The following is a 17,581-nucleotide window of genomic DNA, read 5'->3' on the forward strand; positions in this document are numbered from 1 at the left end:
GTCCCCATTTGATCCTAACTGAACCCCTTTACCTCCTTGTTCTGCTCCCTTCAAAAGTTCTCCTCCTAAGTTGAGAATCTGAGATAGTGTTTGTGACCAAAGTTCCTCCATCTCTTCAGTTTGCCAGCTTGTCTCTTGAGCACTGACTTTCGAATAGTAAGCAGTCTCAACACACTGAATACATCAATTAAAGTACAATTGCCAGAGTAGATATAAATGTGGTGTTGACTTTATGTGTCTGAACTTGATTGGGATGCTGGTTGCTAAGAGATGCTTAGATTGCTGATAAAACATTATTTCTAATTGTGTCTGTGACGGTGATTCCAGAACAGATTTGCACTTGAATCAGTCAACTGAAAATAGATCACTCACATCAGTGAGGTTAGGAGTTATTCCATTGAGAGCTCTAGTAGAACAAAAATGTAGAAAAGCATAGTCACTCTCTGTGTTTGAGCTGGCATATTAATATTCTCCTATTCTTGGACATTGGTGCTTCTTTTCCTCAGGCTTTCAGAGTAGGATTTAAATGTATCACTCCCCTTTACAGGTTCTCCAACTTGTAGATGGCATATAAGATTTATTTATTTGAAAAGCAGAGGGGAAGGAGGGAGCAGGGGAGAGAGAGAGAAAGACAGACAGACACAGACACAAAGAAAATCTGGGCCAGGCCAAAGTCAGGAGTTTCAGTCAGGTCTCTACATGGGTGCAAGGGCCTAAGCAGTTGGACCATCATCTGCTGCTTTCCCAGCACATTAAAAGGGAACTGGATCAGAATTAGAGCAGCCATAACCAAAACTGGTGCCCTTATGGGATGCAGGTATCACAGGCAGTGGCTTAACCTGCTACACTAAGATATTAGCCCTTCATGAGGCTTTTTGACATTCATAACATGTTAACCAATTCTCACAATAAATGCAAGGATGCATGGATGGATGGATGGATGGATGGATAGATAGATAGATCTGTTCACTTTATTTCTCTGAAGATCTATGTCACATACAGGGTTTCTGCATAAACACATATTACATATAAGGAGACAAGTAACAATAAGAGGAAGGAAAAGGGTACACTAGGATAATGTAATTCAAGTGAAACTAAAATAGTTGTGATAATTTCAGGATAAGATCAAGAGATATTATCAAATATAAAACAGACTATTAAATAATCATAAAGCAGTCAATTTTCCAATAGACGTAACAATGATAAATATGTATTACCCACCAGCAGGGTGCCAAAATATGTGAGGAAACACTTGTACGTTGGAAATGAGGAACAAGCAATTCTACTGTTTGGAAACTCAATACTCTACTTAATAATTCTCAAAACTGTCAAAGTCATCAAAAACAATGATGACATGAGAAACCATCACAATAAATATTACCTAAGCAAAAAATGATGATTAATGTAATGCAGTATATTAGATAGGATCCTGCAACAGAGAAAGGACATTAGACAAAAACTGATCATTAATTAATATTTCATCAACTCATCACTTCAGTTCTTTAGTTGTGTGTTATGTGTTTAGTTGTGTTATGTGCCATAACAATGTAAGATGCAACAACAGGAGAGACTGTACGTAGAAATTTCTGCAGAATTGCCATAACCTTTCTACAGATCTAAGCTCTTTTAAAATGCGAAGTTTGTTGGAGAAATAGAAGGAAATGAGAATTTAGGCATCTACAACTTTGAAACTAGAAAAACAGAGAAATCAAAGTTAAATAGTTCAAATACCCTTGTATCTTCAAGAAAGAAGCTGGAGGTTGAGACAGTACATAAATGTTGCTCCCAGGGGCTGGCACTGTGATTTAGTTGATAGAGCTGCCTCCTGCAGTGCTGGCATACCATATGGGCACCGGTTTGAATCCTGGTTGCACCACTTCTGTTCAAGCTCCCTACTGATGAGCCTGGGAATGCAGCAGAAAATGGCCCAAGTTCTTGGGCCCCAACAACCATGTGGGAGACCCGTATGAAGCTCGTGGCTCTTTGGCCTGGCCCTGACCTGGCTGTTGTGGCCATTTGGGGAGTGAACCGTGGGATGGAAGATGTCTCTCTCTCTCTCTCCCTCTGCCCCTGCTTCTGCCTCTTGGTAGCTCTCTTTCAAATAGATAAACAAATCATTTAAAAAAAAAATGTTGCTTCCAGTAGTAAAGACACCATGGTCAGAATTTGGGGATAGGGGCTGGCACTGTGGCTCAGCGGGTTAAAGCCCTATCTTGAAGTGCCGGCATACCATATGGGCACTGGTTCTAGTCCGGCTGCTCCTCTTCTGATTAAACCCCATGCTATGGCCTGGGATAGCAGTGGAAGATGGCCCGAGTGCTTGGGCTCCTGCACCCATGTCAGAGACTCGGAAGAGAGTCCTGGCTCCTGGCTTCGGATCAGCTCAGCTTCAGCCATTGCAGCCATCTGGGGAGTGAACCAACGGATGGAAGACCTCTCTCTCTGTCTCTACCTCTCTCTCTGTCCCTACCTCTCTCTGTGACTCTGTCTTTCAAATAAAAATAAATAAATCTTAAAAAAAAGAATTTGGGAATAAACTGCCTAGAAGTTGTTATTGTGATGAAGCACTAAATATACCAATGCTGGAGCTTCTACCTTCTGTGGCAGTCCTTTCTCACCCCTCTAATGTTAGACCTTCCTTTGCTCTTTCAACAATAGGTAACCTGCTTCCTGGATGCCATACATTTCCTTTTCCACCAAGGATCATGCATTATTTTAAAGTTCTTATCTCTCTGTCTCCCCCATTCCCCATCTACCTCCTTTACTGCTTACCCTTCTATCTATCAATTATATTTTTGATGATTTCCCTGTGATTTGGGGGGGCATTTGTTGTAGGAGGGAAATGACAGGAGGAAAGTGATGTATGCAACCACCATTTTGAAACAATGATATTTTTGCACAGTCATCTGTGTTTCAGTTAGTGCTGCTGGGCTTCTAGTTTAAACCAATATTTTTATAAGCAGCTTTTGTGGCTCAAGTCACGTAAGACAGGAAATTGGGGGGCCGGCCAATAAAATAAATAAATAAATAAAATAAAGTTGCTGCCTGCAGTGTAGGCATTCCAAATGGGCACCGGTCTGAGACCCTGCTGTTCCACTTCTGATCCAGTGCTCTGCTATGGCCTAAGAAAGCAGTGGAAGATGGCCCAAGTTCTTGGGCCCCTGCACCCACATGCGAGACCAGGAAGAAGCTCCTGGATCCTGGCTTCAGATTGGCGCAGCTCCAGCCATTGAGGCCAATTGGGGTGTGAACCAGCAGATGGAAGACCTCTCTCTCTCTTTCTCTCTCTCTTTCTCTCTCTCTCTGTCTTTTCTTCTCTCTGTGTGTAGTCCTAACTTTCAAATATAATAAAATAAATCTTTTTAAAAAAAGACAGGAAATTGGGCACTACTACACAATGAAGAGCATTATGAGTAGTGCTCGCTAAGTGATTTGCTCACATCACAATTATTTTTTCAGAGTTCTTGATCTTTTTAACAGTGACTCTACTAATGGATTGAAATTAGTTATAAGCATAAAATAATCTTTATTGAACTATAATAAATATCAAAATATAAATTATATAAAAATTATTTATAAAATGAGATTAATCGTGATCTTAAAATTATATCTTTTTATATGTTAATAATGATTATATATTGTAAACATCCTACTAATCAAATATTATATCTTTAAAATCCATCTCTGTAGTATATATTTGTAAAGATACAGCTTATATTACATACTATTTCATTCAAAATTGATCTTGTTACTATGAAAAAATATAGCACTGGAACTGTGTGAGTCTGGGGCCAGCACTGTGGTACAGCGGGTTAACAGCCTGGCCTGAAGGGCCGGCATCCCATATGCCAGTTCTAGTCTCGGCTGCTCCTCTTCAGAACCAGCTCTCTGCTATGGCCTGGGAAAGCAGTGGAAGATGGCCCAAGAACTTGGGCTCCTGCACCCACGTGGGAGACCTGGAAGAAGCTCCTGGCTCCTGGCTTTGGATCGGCGCAGCTCCAGCCACTGTGGCCCGTTGGGGAGTGAACCAGTGGATGGAAGACCTCGCTCTCTGCCTCTCCTCTCTCTGTGGAACTCTGACTTTCAAATAAGCAAGTAAATCTTTTTTTAAAAAAAGAATTATCATAAAAAAGAAACTGTGAGTCTATAAACATAATTTCCAACTTCTGTCACTTTTAAATTAAAGAAATAGATAAGCAAATTTTCCTTCTCTGATAAACATTTATGCTGTCTAATGTTGCAAAAATGCTCCAGAATAATTGGTTGGTTGTTTATAATTTTTAGAATACACACTTTTTTCTATTTTATTGTGGAACAGATGAATTAATTTGATTCAGTCTTTATAACACTGCATAAGTGACAGTGAATTCAAATGTTTATTTGTGTATCTGCCTGCTTTTTAAGGAGAACTTCTGTATTTTTCTTCCACGTGCATCAGGAAAAACTCATAGCTTACATATAATATCATAATGAAATATTGATATAACCATGTTCAATTACAATGCTACTTCTTTCTTTAAAATAATCCAAAATTTTATGCATGCTTATTTTTTCAATTTCTGACTTAGGTAAATTAAATGCCTAGTTACTATGTTATTAATCTAAAAGAAGTATAAATTTTTCAATGGCTACAACAGATAAAAACAATAATTTTTAACACTCACTTTTACTCAACTCTAATATTATTGTGGCAGCATATCAATGCTAATAGGAAGTTTTGGACAGTAACTGCAATATATCACATCCATAAGAAACATAATCCATTATGACATCCTCTAAATTCTGAGTTGGGCAACTTACATCCTTAAGTCTTTACCACACTTTCAAAGTTCGATGTTTTTTAAGATTTATTTTCTTTATTGGAAAGGCAGAGTTGCAGAGGAAGACAGAGATCTTCCAACTGCTGGTTCATTCCCTGGACAGTACAGCATGGGCCAGATCGAAACTGGAAGCCAGGCGCTAGGAGATTCCTCTGGGCATTCCACATGGGTGCAAGGGGCAAAGCACATGGACCATACTCCACTGGTTTTCCCAGGCCATTAACAAGGCACTGGATAGGAAGTACAACAGCTGGGACCTGAACCAGTGCCCATACGGGATGCAGACAGTAGCTTTACCTACTATGTTACATTGCCTGCCCCTCAAAGTTCCATCTTAAATTTCTCTCTGTACAGTCTGAATTCAAAAGATAAGTGCCACTTATCTCAATCATCACATTTAATGCCTAAACAATAATTATTTCTATAATGTTCCTTTAGACTTTCTTGGAGAAGTCAATAATTCACTATCTTACAAATATTTCTATTAAAATACATTTGCATTATGTTATATTCTTTGGGAAAAGCTCATAATAGTGGCTCACTCCTAAAAGCAGAGGTTCACCAATTGTCCTGCATGATATAATCATCTGGGGAATTTTAAAAACAAAACAAACTAAAATAATAACACCCTTGCCAACTATAAAAAAAGTATTCAATTGTCCTGAGATGCAGCTCATCCACTGATTATTTTCTAAAATTCCCTTCATATGATTCAAATGAAAGGACAGATTTTTGGATTGACTACATTAGAGGTTGAAGTCTAAAATCCTTAGAAATATATTATTCCCAAAGCTTCTTACTATTTAACTGCATATAGTGTATTATATAATCTCAAGTCAGTCATAATATGCTACTCATGATTTGAGAGTCTATTCCTATATTTTCTTTGGACTAATCAGTCTCTCAGGTTCCTTCACTAACAACCCAGATCCTTGTGATGCTTAAAGAACAGTATAAGACATTACTGAAAGATTATTTATCCACTTAGATTGGCTTCTTTTAAAAATCATTTATTATTATTTTTTCTAGCTTTTTGTGTGCATATATTTAACAATTAGTTGCAAACTCTATTGTGAATAACATAACTGTTTGGATGTTCAGTAAATTTCATTCAATACTTCTTTTTATTTACTTATTTATTTTTTTGACAAGCAGAGTGGACAGTGAGAGAGAGAGAGAGACAGAGAGAAAGGTCTTCCTTTGCCATTGGTTCACCTCCCAATGGCCGCTGCAGCCGGCGCACCGCGCTGATCCGAAGGCAAGAGCCAGGTGCTTATCCTAGTCTCCCATGTGGGTGCAGGGCCCAAGGAATTGGGCCATCCTCCACTGCACTCCTGGGCCATAGCAGAGAGCTGGCCTGGAAGAGGGGCAACCAGGACAGAATCCGGCACCCCAACCAGGACTAGAACCCGATGTGCTGGTGCCACAAGCAGAGGATTAGCCTATTGAGCTGCGACGCTGGCTATATACTTCTTTTAATTTTACAAAATTGATTAGCCTTAGCACAAACCTATCAATTACTTCTAATTTGTTATAAAGCAATTTATATTTAATGTTACTTAATGATCTTTCAATGTGCTATATAAAATAGTTTGATATATCAGGCAGACTATCAAATGTTTTTAAACATAAATTTAATATTGATCAACTGATAGTAACCACTCGCACACACACACACACATACACACCACAAACACATACCACAGTATATATTTTTAACAGGAAATGATTCCAGGGTTGAATATATATTTAAACCTGTTTTTATATTATAGGATAAATGGCTTTTAATAAGGAAAACTCAATATGCCCTCCAATAGTCCTGGATTGTATACTCAGTTTTTACCTATATATTCTTTTAAATCTGTGATTCATGCTTCTGAGAAGGAAAAAAAAAATAGAAAAAATTTTAAAATGTGTTAAACTGAAATACATTTTATATTTCTTAAAATGTTCACTGGAAACCTACAGTTAAGAAAAGCTTCCTCAAGGAAGTCATTGTTAGTTGCAGAAGAATTTTGTAAGGTCTGTATACTAAATCAGTCTAGTATCTAAATAGTCAACACACAAAGTGATATGTTAGCTTTAGCTTGAGGAGTTAACTGAATGCAATTGAGACAGTTCTGAAAGTCCAAGCATATCATGTAATAGAAGTTGAAAAATATATTTCTGAAGACATATCAAAAGATAATTAAAAATATAACATATTCAAAGATTCATCAATGCATTAACTATGACATTTTAGATAAACATTTTTATTTCTTTCTGACATGTTTCTAAAGTTGCTGTAAACTTTTTTTGTAAAAGTGGTTGGGGATAGATTTCCATTTCTTTTGAGTAAAATCTTATAAGTACAATTTCTGCATTACATGATAGGTATCAGTTTAGCTTTACAAGAAACTGCCAAGTTGTTTTCATGGTGTAGATACCATTTAGAATTCCTAACAGAAAGTTATCAAAATTTCAGTTATTTCACATCCAAACTGATACTTGATACTGCCATTTTGAAAATCCATTCTGATTAGTGTGTAATGTTACTTTAATTCTAAACACAGATATTTCTCAAAAAGAAAAGATCCAATGATGAGAAGTCATTAGACACATTTCTTTGACATTATAAACCTAAGCTGATTTCTTAAATATTACTCATAATTTTTCTATAGTATAATGCACAAGCTACCTACAGAAATCTGCTATTTTAATTATGATTAATTGCAATTCTATATTAAGTAGTGATAATGAAGCATTAATGTAAGTCGTAGACTTTGAAACCATGTATACAAAAAATATATATGATCTGTTTGAACAAAGTTCCTCAAAACCTCTTGAGTGTATGTGTGTGAAAGGAGAGTGGCAAACCGAAACAGATAATGTTTAAGAGAATCAATATATACATATCATTCTTATTTTAGAAACACTGTCAGAAATACTATAAAAAGCCTTTATATAGTCAAATGACAGGAAAATTAAGTCTGAATTACTATTGATTTGTAAAATATAAGGTTATACATGGACATTAAAGCAGTATTGGGTAATTCTCTGTATTTTTTTTTGTTATGTGGGAAATACATTTTAATACAATCAACATGTAGGACCCAAGAGCTCCCTAGCAAATATTGAAAACAAGAAAATTCTTAATTGAAGAGGATTAACTACATTGCCAGTTGCACTGTTTTTTAAACAATTGAACAAGGTGATTTATAAGTAGAAAAGTAAACCTGTGAAGTATTCTAACAATGTTTCTGTGTGCACAAAAATTCTAGCATACAGTGCTCAAAAATATTTTTCTACTCTTGTACTATTGCCTCATATGCATTAACTTTGCATGGATCTACACTGAAATCTGTCTTTTTTTTTAGTGTGTATATGGATAGGGAGTTGGAAGAAGTACAAATGATTCTATTTAACCTCTTTTTAAAAAAAGATTCATTTATTTATCTGAAAAGTCAGAGTTACACAGAGAAAGAAGGAAAGGCAGGGAGAGAGAGGTCTTCTATCCGCTGGCTCACTCTCCAACTGGGCGCAACTGCTGGAGCTGTGCCTATACGAAGCCACGAGCCAAGAGCTTCCTATGGGTCTCCCACGTGGGTACAGGGGCCCAAGAATTTGGGCCATCTTCTACTGATTTCCTAGGCCATAGCAGAGAGCTGGATCAGAGGTGGAGTATCCAGGACTTGAACCACCGCCTCTATGGGATGCTGGCACTGTAGGTGGTGGCTTTACCCACTAGGCCACAGTGCCAGCCCCTCTATTTAAACTCTTACTCAACCAGCTAAATAAATGATCCACGGGTAACTCAGTTTGCACTGGTTGTAAAATTCAGTAAGTTTTCATGAAAATTCTTAATACAAAACATGTCATAATTATTATAAATGATTTCAATCTTATCATTTATTAGTATCCTTACTTAACATTTATATTCTGCAAAATTGATTAAAATAATTTGATATTTGATATTTGGTGATTCTTTTAAAATCATATCTTGTGGTCTTAGTAAATGTAATAACTAATCATTTTTAATAAATAGTTATCAAAAATAAACTACAATAATGGTGAAATAGAGCATGCACATCTTAAAATTTAAAAACAAAAATAATTTTATTTAACAATATGCTAAAGATGTGTTAAAAGAGGAATATCAAAAAGTTTTCTTCCGGTGCTTACAGAGTAGTTCAATGGAGTTCATGACCAAAGTCACATGACTTGACAAATTTGTATTCCATGTTTATTAATCTGGCAATGTGAAATATGCAAAGTCAAATATCTCAAAAGAAACCTTAGTCTCTTCAAAAAGTTAAATTATTTATTTAAAATTCGATTTGTCTTATAGTTCTTCACTGACACATCTCATGTATACAACAGTTTCCCCTTCGTTACCTATATTATGATCATTACCATGAATCATTCACTTTGTGATATTAATGTTTTCCAAAAAAGATTGTATATATGTGTACAAGTTAGGAGCCCATTTCCTGGGAAACTAGATCTGCATTTGGACAGGCCAAAGAGCAACTTTGGAGCCTTTTCTAGATTTATATCTCTATTTTCACAGTGGGAAGAAAGTATACATAAGAAACCTTTGCTTGCATATGGTGGCAGTTTCATTACCAAGAGGTCTTCATTTAATCATAGCCCCCTCTCTTTTTATATAAGCTTGTAGAAAATTTCAGCCAGCAACGATGCAGTTGTGTAACAGAGGTATGATAGTTTCTGGTCTGCTGGTTATAATAACACATGTTGCCATAGCAGCATACAGGCATGCGATAGAGGTGCGGGAACCTGATTAGTCTTATTTTTCAACAATTTATTTTATTTTATTAGGTTTCCTCACTTCCAAATCTGTGTACATTATCTTTTGAGGGGGTCTTTGTGTGAAGAGCTTGCATAGAGTGTGTAACATAGTATCTAAATACCACAACACTATAAGCTACAGTAACAAATGATAAGTGAACCTGCAATCCCAAATATGATAATTAGGACTTCTGCTATTTATAGCAGAAAGTAAAGGCACACAAAAGACATGATAAAACTTCCCATTATGAATTTGAGATTTTTTTATAAAGACACAGTAGTCTATCTCATTTGGGATCCATTTTTGGGTTTTTTATGTATTTTAGCACAGGTGAGGATAGCTTTATATCTTTGTAGAAAGTCAGCCCAAAGTTTCATACAGATATCCCAATCTGAATAGGGTTTTATGATATTACTCTTGGGCTAAAGTCTTCACATGGGTCCAGGTGTGGGTTTAAAATGGGTATAAAGAGCTTTAACTTTGTTATCATGTCTTGTTTTGGTTAGTGGCGTGGTTACCTTTTAAGGCAGCTTAGATGTAGAGCTGTTAGGTAATTTGGTGTACACCCAGCAATTTGATTAGTTTGTTATTGTTGTAAAGTGTGAGCCCAGTTCATCATGGTATTTGTAGCCACCAAGCTAAAAATGTTAAGACAAATAATTTGATGGCACCAACAATGGAAACTTTCAACTACTGGGTAGGATACAAGTGAGGGATTTATCTTGATATAACCTTATGGCAAGCAAAAGGGGTCTACCCAGTCTCTTATATTAGACTCAGTAGGACATAGTCTCTATTAGGTAATCTTTTACCTAAGGGATGTTTGGGAGGCTATCACTGTACCCTTGAGTAAAGTAATTGCTCCATTTTTGTGTGGGTAATGTGCCTTGACCATAGATGGCCAAGTGGCCATTGGTCATGGTTTTATCTTTAGGTCATGTTTTAGTCTTGCTCCCCATGACAACAGTGAAGCAAGTTATCTGATACTGGCTTTTTGTATTATGATAGTCATTGCTAGGTGGCATGCGCCACAAAATTTGGTGAACTAGATTGCAGTATAACAATATGAAGCCACACCTCCTGTTTCCCACACTCAAATTTGAATCAGAGAATATTATAACTTGTCAAGATCCATATAAGGAGGAAGCCCTTGATGCCATGAAAGGAAGAAGCAGGAGAAAGTAATACCCAGCTATTTTCTTGTAGTGCCTGTGAGAATTTTATATTCTGCGTCATGGGATGTGGTCAATTGGATTATTTAACACCTGGAGGAAAACACAATTCTCAGTCATTCTTTGTAGCTTGGATGTGAAATGGATCACCCCTTCATCACTAAACCAAGACAACCACAGCTCTGTGTCAGCCTTAACCACCTATTTGTGCAGAGCCCACAGATCGCCCGTAAGTACATGCCTCTGGTCTTTGCTCAGCATGCCTCTGGTGTTGGGATGCATGCTGTACTCTGTTACCTTGTATGCACAGTTGTTGGTCTGAACTCTTGTCCTCCCAAGAAGCTTCCTTTTCACCCTCCTTCTTCCTGAGTCCTGTCTACTACTGCTCCCCTTTCACGAACTGGCAAGCACCAGCAGCATATGTCTTTAAATATTTTCACATATACACAGAAAACTAGTCTAAACAGAGGGGAACAAAAGTTATATTTTGCATAGTCCTTCAGGAAACCAACTGACAGGTCAAAGGCATAGGCACAGTTTAAAAACAAAGTCACAATAATGTCCTAATACGAACAAACAACACCAGGAATATAGACACTGACACCTGCATGCTGTTGTTGAGCAAGGGCATAAGGTATGTTAGGTTGGCAGGTGATTTCTTACCAAAATTCAGCAACTTTTTTCCTTTGCAAGAAATCCCTTGGGTACTATAAAATTTGGATTAGATTCTCTAGTTACAAAAATGTCAATCCTGACATTCTTCACCAGCAATATTTACTTAAGTGTATGGATCAATTCTTTGAATGTCCTATGCTACCATTTGCTGTCACGTTACAGCCTTTGGTTTACATGTCTCTTGTGCTACTTATTGGTGAGTGCTTATGAGGTTTGGTTTTTAGAATCCAAAAAGGATATACTTATGTAATTGTCAAATGAGTAATCAAAAGAGTCTTATACATACATACATTTTTCCAAAGAAATATGTCTGTACATGTGTTCAATATATTATTTTAATTGATTCCAAAGAAGTTTTCAAACTTTCCCTACTACACTTTGTTCTCATTCCCTTTATATCAATTATTTTTAATAAATCACTTTGGTATACAATTCAGAATATGAATTTGTTTTTTTAATGAACTTAATGAACTCTTTTAATATCTTGTTTTAATTTTAATTTCACAAGCAATTTTATTTGATTTTAAACATTTGAAGTATTTAGCAGAAGTTATTCTCTTTATCTTTCCCAATTTAAAGATGTTGCCTGCATTCCTTAGCTCTTGGTCCTTTACCAACATCACACCAGTCTTTCCTTTTGTTGTTGAAGCTCCTGCTGTCCTATCTGAAGTCCCTTTTTCCATGTAAGGTGACATTTACAGGCTATGGGTTTTAGGATGTGGGTATGTTTTGGGGGCCTATATTCACCCTGACAATATCAGAAAAGATTAATAAAGAAAATAAATAAGAAATGTCAATATTAATACAATATATTCCTCTTATAAGTAATTAGGAACTATACTATAATTTTATGGTATAGTTAGAAATTTTCTATTTATGTTTAGATCCATTTATTTTTCACACTGAGATGACCCATTATTACAATTATTACACTTACAATTTCCAATTATTTTTTATTCATTAATTTCCATTTTATTTTAAAGACAGAAAGAGACAGAGAGACAGATGAAGAGAAGAATCCCTCTGCTAGGTCACTCCCCAAATGCCCACCATAGTGAGGGCTGGGTCTGGCAAAAGCCAAAAGTACAAAATTCATTGTGGATCTTGATCTTAGGTAACAGGGATTCATGCATTTGAGCCATCATCTGCTGCATCTGAGGGTGAATATTAGCAGGAAACTGGATCAGAAGCAGAGAATTCAGGACTTGAACCACATATTCTAATAGGGAATGTGAGTGTTCCAAACAGCATCTTTACCACTATACCAGAGGTCTCCCTATTTTGTATTTTAATGTCATGTGGTTATATAGTAACAAAACTGTTAGCACTAGAAAAATCCAATAGCAATTATGAAATTACTTATAGTAAAATATTTTCAGGCAAACTAGGCAACTTTAACTGAGAAAGACATGCAGGAACACCTCAGGTGGAATCATTTAGTGTTTGCACTCTGTTGCTAAGAGAAACTGAGTTCAGTATTAGTTAACTGAGCAGCTGAGATGTCTGATGAGATGACACTGGAGATTTACTATTATATGTAGAGTATTTAGTAGGAATATGAATGTTTGTGAATATAATGTCAACAGAAGACATGATATAGAGAGCAGAAAGTTTACCAATGGCATCAACATCTTAAATTGTCTTTCATGTTTGTGTTATTGAGTTATTTTGAAGGTTGAACAAATAACCCCCAGTTCAGTCGATTTTCATTAAGCGTTGATCACTTTGCTTTGAATTGTCACAAATCTGGTGATGAATAGGTCATAAAAGTAAAAAAAAAATTATCAAAAACGTTGATCTCAATTGTGATTAACAGTGGTTTGTTTTCTTTTTTTTTTTTAAAGATTTATTTTATCTATTTGAAAGACAGAATTAGAGAGAGAAGTAGAGACAGAGAGAGAGAGGTCTTCTGTCTGCTGGTTCACTCCCCAGATGGCTGTAATGGCCGGAGCTGTGCCGATCTGAAACCAGGAGCCAGGAGCTTCTTCTGGGTCTCCAACGTGGGTGCAGGGGCCCATGGACTTTGGCAATCCTCCACTGCTATCCCAGGCCATAAAAGAGAGCTGGATCAGAAGAGGAGCAGCCGGGACTAGAACCAGCCCCGATATGGGATGCTGGTGCTTCAGTCCAGGGCTTTAACCCAAGGTTCATTTTCAACATATAGTTATTCCACTAAATTATTACTAACAGATCTCTGATTTTATTCAGAACAGCAAAATTTCGAGGTAAAAATTTCTTATCTTCTTATGCTTCATTGCACCTAGATGGCACCATATAACAGACCACTATGATAAATGTGCTGTTGAGAATTGCAGAAAATTTTTGTTTTTGTTTAAAAAAAAAAGATAGAAATAATATGTGCATAAAATTTTGGTCTTTATCCTCTGTTCTCATTATATACTGGAATATTGTATTAGCTTTTTGTTACTATAACAAAATACCCAAGAAAGGTTACTTTATAAAGGAAGAGATATATTTAGTTCACAGTTTTTGAAGGCTGGAAGTCAAAACAACATGACCCATGCTTTCATGAGGGCTGCACTTTGGCTGTGTCACTTCATGGCAGAATATAGCACCACATACAAAATATAGAGTCTGCATCTGAGTATTTGTGTGTGTGTGAGTGTGAATATTTCTGTTAATTTGTAAACTATTACTTCATTTGAATTTTGGCTTTGGCTACTGTTATTTCAAATATAGATGTCATTTATTTATTTTTACTAAGAAAATCACAGGAAAACAAATTTGTACTTTTATTTCTTGTAAGTCTTGAGAAGGCATATTACGTCATTTTGTCTCATTATTTATCTTATTAATGTAGATCACATGGTGAAAGTTATATGAATGTAGTTCAAAATGTTTGTGTAAAATGGAATTAAAAGGTAAGTTTATTTTGATATAAAAACTAAAATGTGTGCATAGTTTCTTCATAAAATACATTTTCCATGGAAATTTTGAAGACTCTCACATGTACAGATTTCAAATTTTTAAAAAAATTTTTATTTAGTAAATATGAATTTCCAAAGTACAGATTATGGATAACATTGGCTTTTCCCCCCTCCATAACTTCCCTCCCACCTGCAACCCTCCCATCTCCCACTCCCTCTCCCATTCCATTCACATCAAGATTCATTTTCAATTCTCTTTATATACAGAAGATCAATTTAGTATATATTAAGTAAAGCTTTCAACGGTTTACACCCACACAGAACATAAAGTGTAAAATACTGTTTCAGTACTAGTTATAGCATTAATTCACATTGCACAACACATTAAGGACAGAGATCCCACGTGAGGAGTAAGTACACAGTGACTCCTGTTGTTGACTTAACAAATTTGACACTTCTATTTATGGCGTCAGTAATCTCCCTAGGCTCTAGTCATGAGTTGCCATGGCTATGGAAGCCTTTTGAGTTTGCCAACTTTGATCTTATTTAGACAAGGTCATAGTCAAAGTGGAAGCTCTCTCCTCCCTTCAGAGAAAGGTACCTCCTTCTTTGATGGCCCGTTCCTTCTGCTGGGATCTCACTCGCAGAGATCTTCCATTTAGGTCCTCTTTTTTTTTAATTTTAATTTTTTTTCCAGAGTGTCTTGGCTTTCCATGCCTAAAATACTCTCATGGGCTCTTCAGCCAGATCCGAGTGCCTTAAGGGCTGATTCTGAGGCCAGAGTGCTGTTTAGGACATCCGCCATTCTATGAATCTGCTGTGTTTCCCACTTCCCATGTTGGATGGTTTTCTCCATTTTTTAGTCTATCAGTTAGTATTAGCAGACACTAGTCTTGTTTGTGTGATCCCTTTGACTCTTAGACCTATCAGTGTGATCACACTGGCACATTTCTAACTCCATTATTTGGGGCAAGTACGATTGAACATGTCCCAAATTGTACATCTCCTCCCTCTCTTATTCCCACTCTTATATTTAACAAGGATCACTTTTCAGTTAAATTTAAACAAACACCTAAGAATAATTGTGTGTTAATTACAGTGTTCAACCAATAGAATTAACTAGAATAAAAAAATACTAAAAGGGATAAAGTATTAAATTGCACATTAACAGTCAGGACAAGGGCTGATCAAGTCACTGTTTTTCATAGTATCCATTTCACTTCAACAGGTTTCCTTTATTTTTTTTCTAATTACTGATATAATGAAGATCACATATTAATTTTCCATCTCCACTATTTTGTAGGAAGGAACTGGAATTATATTCTAAGCAAAACTTCTCCATCTCTTTCCAATCATTTGTGTATCCACTTGTTAATTTGTATCAGTGGCCCCTGTTCCATTTTATGTGACCTGACTAAAACTCGGTGCCCATATGGGATGCCGGCTCCATAGGCGGGGGATTAACCAAGTGAGCCACGGTATGTGCCCAGACAATTAGATACTCTTTTAAGCAATCCCTAAAGTAAACATCACAAACACAGACACACACACACACACACACACCATTTAATTTTTTAAAAACGGGAAAACTGTTAAACAGTGTTTAACTTAATTACTTTCCCGTTTATTAATCTCACACATATATCATATTATAATCAGCAATTACTTTACAAAAAGAAGAGTTTATAATAAAACAATCTGCATTTTATATATTTCAAAGTCATACATCTGCAGAACTGGAAGAATTCATTTATTTATTTGAGAGTTACAGACAGTGAGAGACAGAGAGAGGTCTCCTATCTGATGGTTCACTTCCCATATGGCCACAATGACCAAAGTTGTGGCAATATGAAGCCAGGATCCAGGAGATTTCTCCAGGTCTCCCATGCAGGTGCAGTGGCACAAGCACTTGGGCCATCTTCTACTGCTTTCCCGAGCCATAGCAGAAAGCTGGATTGGAAGAGGAGTAGCTGGTCTAGATCCAGCGCCCATAAGGGATTTCAGCCTCACAGGCAGAGGATTAACCCACCGTGCCACAGCACCAGCCTCAATCTGCAGAACTTTAACACCAATTTATAACACATATAATTATGGGTTATTGTGATAATGACACCAACAAAATGTTCTGAATTTATGCATACCTGTTTAAACTACAGATAGAATTTGCGAAATTGGCGGAGCATTGAGGAAATTCCTCAAGATATTCTAAAACAAACTTAACTCTGATCAAAGCTAGACTAGAACACACTTATCTTATTGACTTAACATTTGAGGGAAGAAAGAGAAAGAAGGAAAGAAAGAAGGAAAGAAGGAAAGAAGGAAAGAAAGAAAGAAAGAAAGAAAGAAAGAAAGAAAGAAAGAAAGAAAGAAAGAGAAAATAAAGAAGGAAGGAAGGAAGGAAGGAAGGAAATGAGAGAGAGAGAAGAGAAGAGAAGAGAAGAGAAGAGAAGAGAAGAGAAGAGAAGAGAAGAGAAGAGAAGAGAAGAGAGAAAGAAAGAGAGGAAGGAAGGGTGGAAGGGAGGGAGGGAAAGAGAAAGTAAGAATACAAGAAAATAGGATAGAAAGAAAATAAAAACACATTTAAAAATATACAATACAGACAGTTCCAATTTATGATGGTTCAATTTATGATTTTTTTTTTAACTTTTTGAGAGTACCAAAGTAGTATACAATCAATAACAAGCATACTTTGGGTTATGTCTTTTGCTGTTCTAGCAATATTCGATATACTACTGTCTCAAGATGATAAGCAGGCAGTATTGAGCTTCAGCACTCAGTTAGCCACAGACCATGAAAGGAAGCAACAAACAGCCTAAAAGGCACCACGTTGCTAAGCTGTAATAGAAAACTGAATGCATGTATTACACGGTTTTGATATCTGACATTTTGCATTTACTTTCTATCTATTGGCACATAACACATTGTAAGTCACAGAGTATCTGTGTTTTTGTGGATTGTTTTGATTCTTTCCGTCCCTGTTCCCCTAACCTTCTTCTACATCCTGTGCTGGATCCTGGAAGCTGACCTGTGTGGACTACATGATGGTTTCCTTGTTGTCTTTTAGTTCAGAGTAAGCAATGAGAGATACCAAATGTTGGAATACAAGAGAGGAAAGATAATGGTGCATTTTTTTCCTATTTCATTGGCAGATTAACAAGGGTGAACTTTATTGTTCTATTGAAAGCCATAGTTTTTCTCTTATAGCAATTCTGTCTATGAGTTTGAGTAGTGACTCAA

The sequence above is a fragment of the Lepus europaeus genome, chromosome 1 (genome assembly GCF_033115175.1).
Source record: "Lepus europaeus isolate LE1 chromosome 1, mLepTim1.pri, whole genome shotgun sequence".
In the NCBI taxonomy this organism is placed as follows: Eukaryota; Metazoa; Chordata; class Mammalia; order Lagomorpha; family Leporidae; genus Lepus; species Lepus europaeus.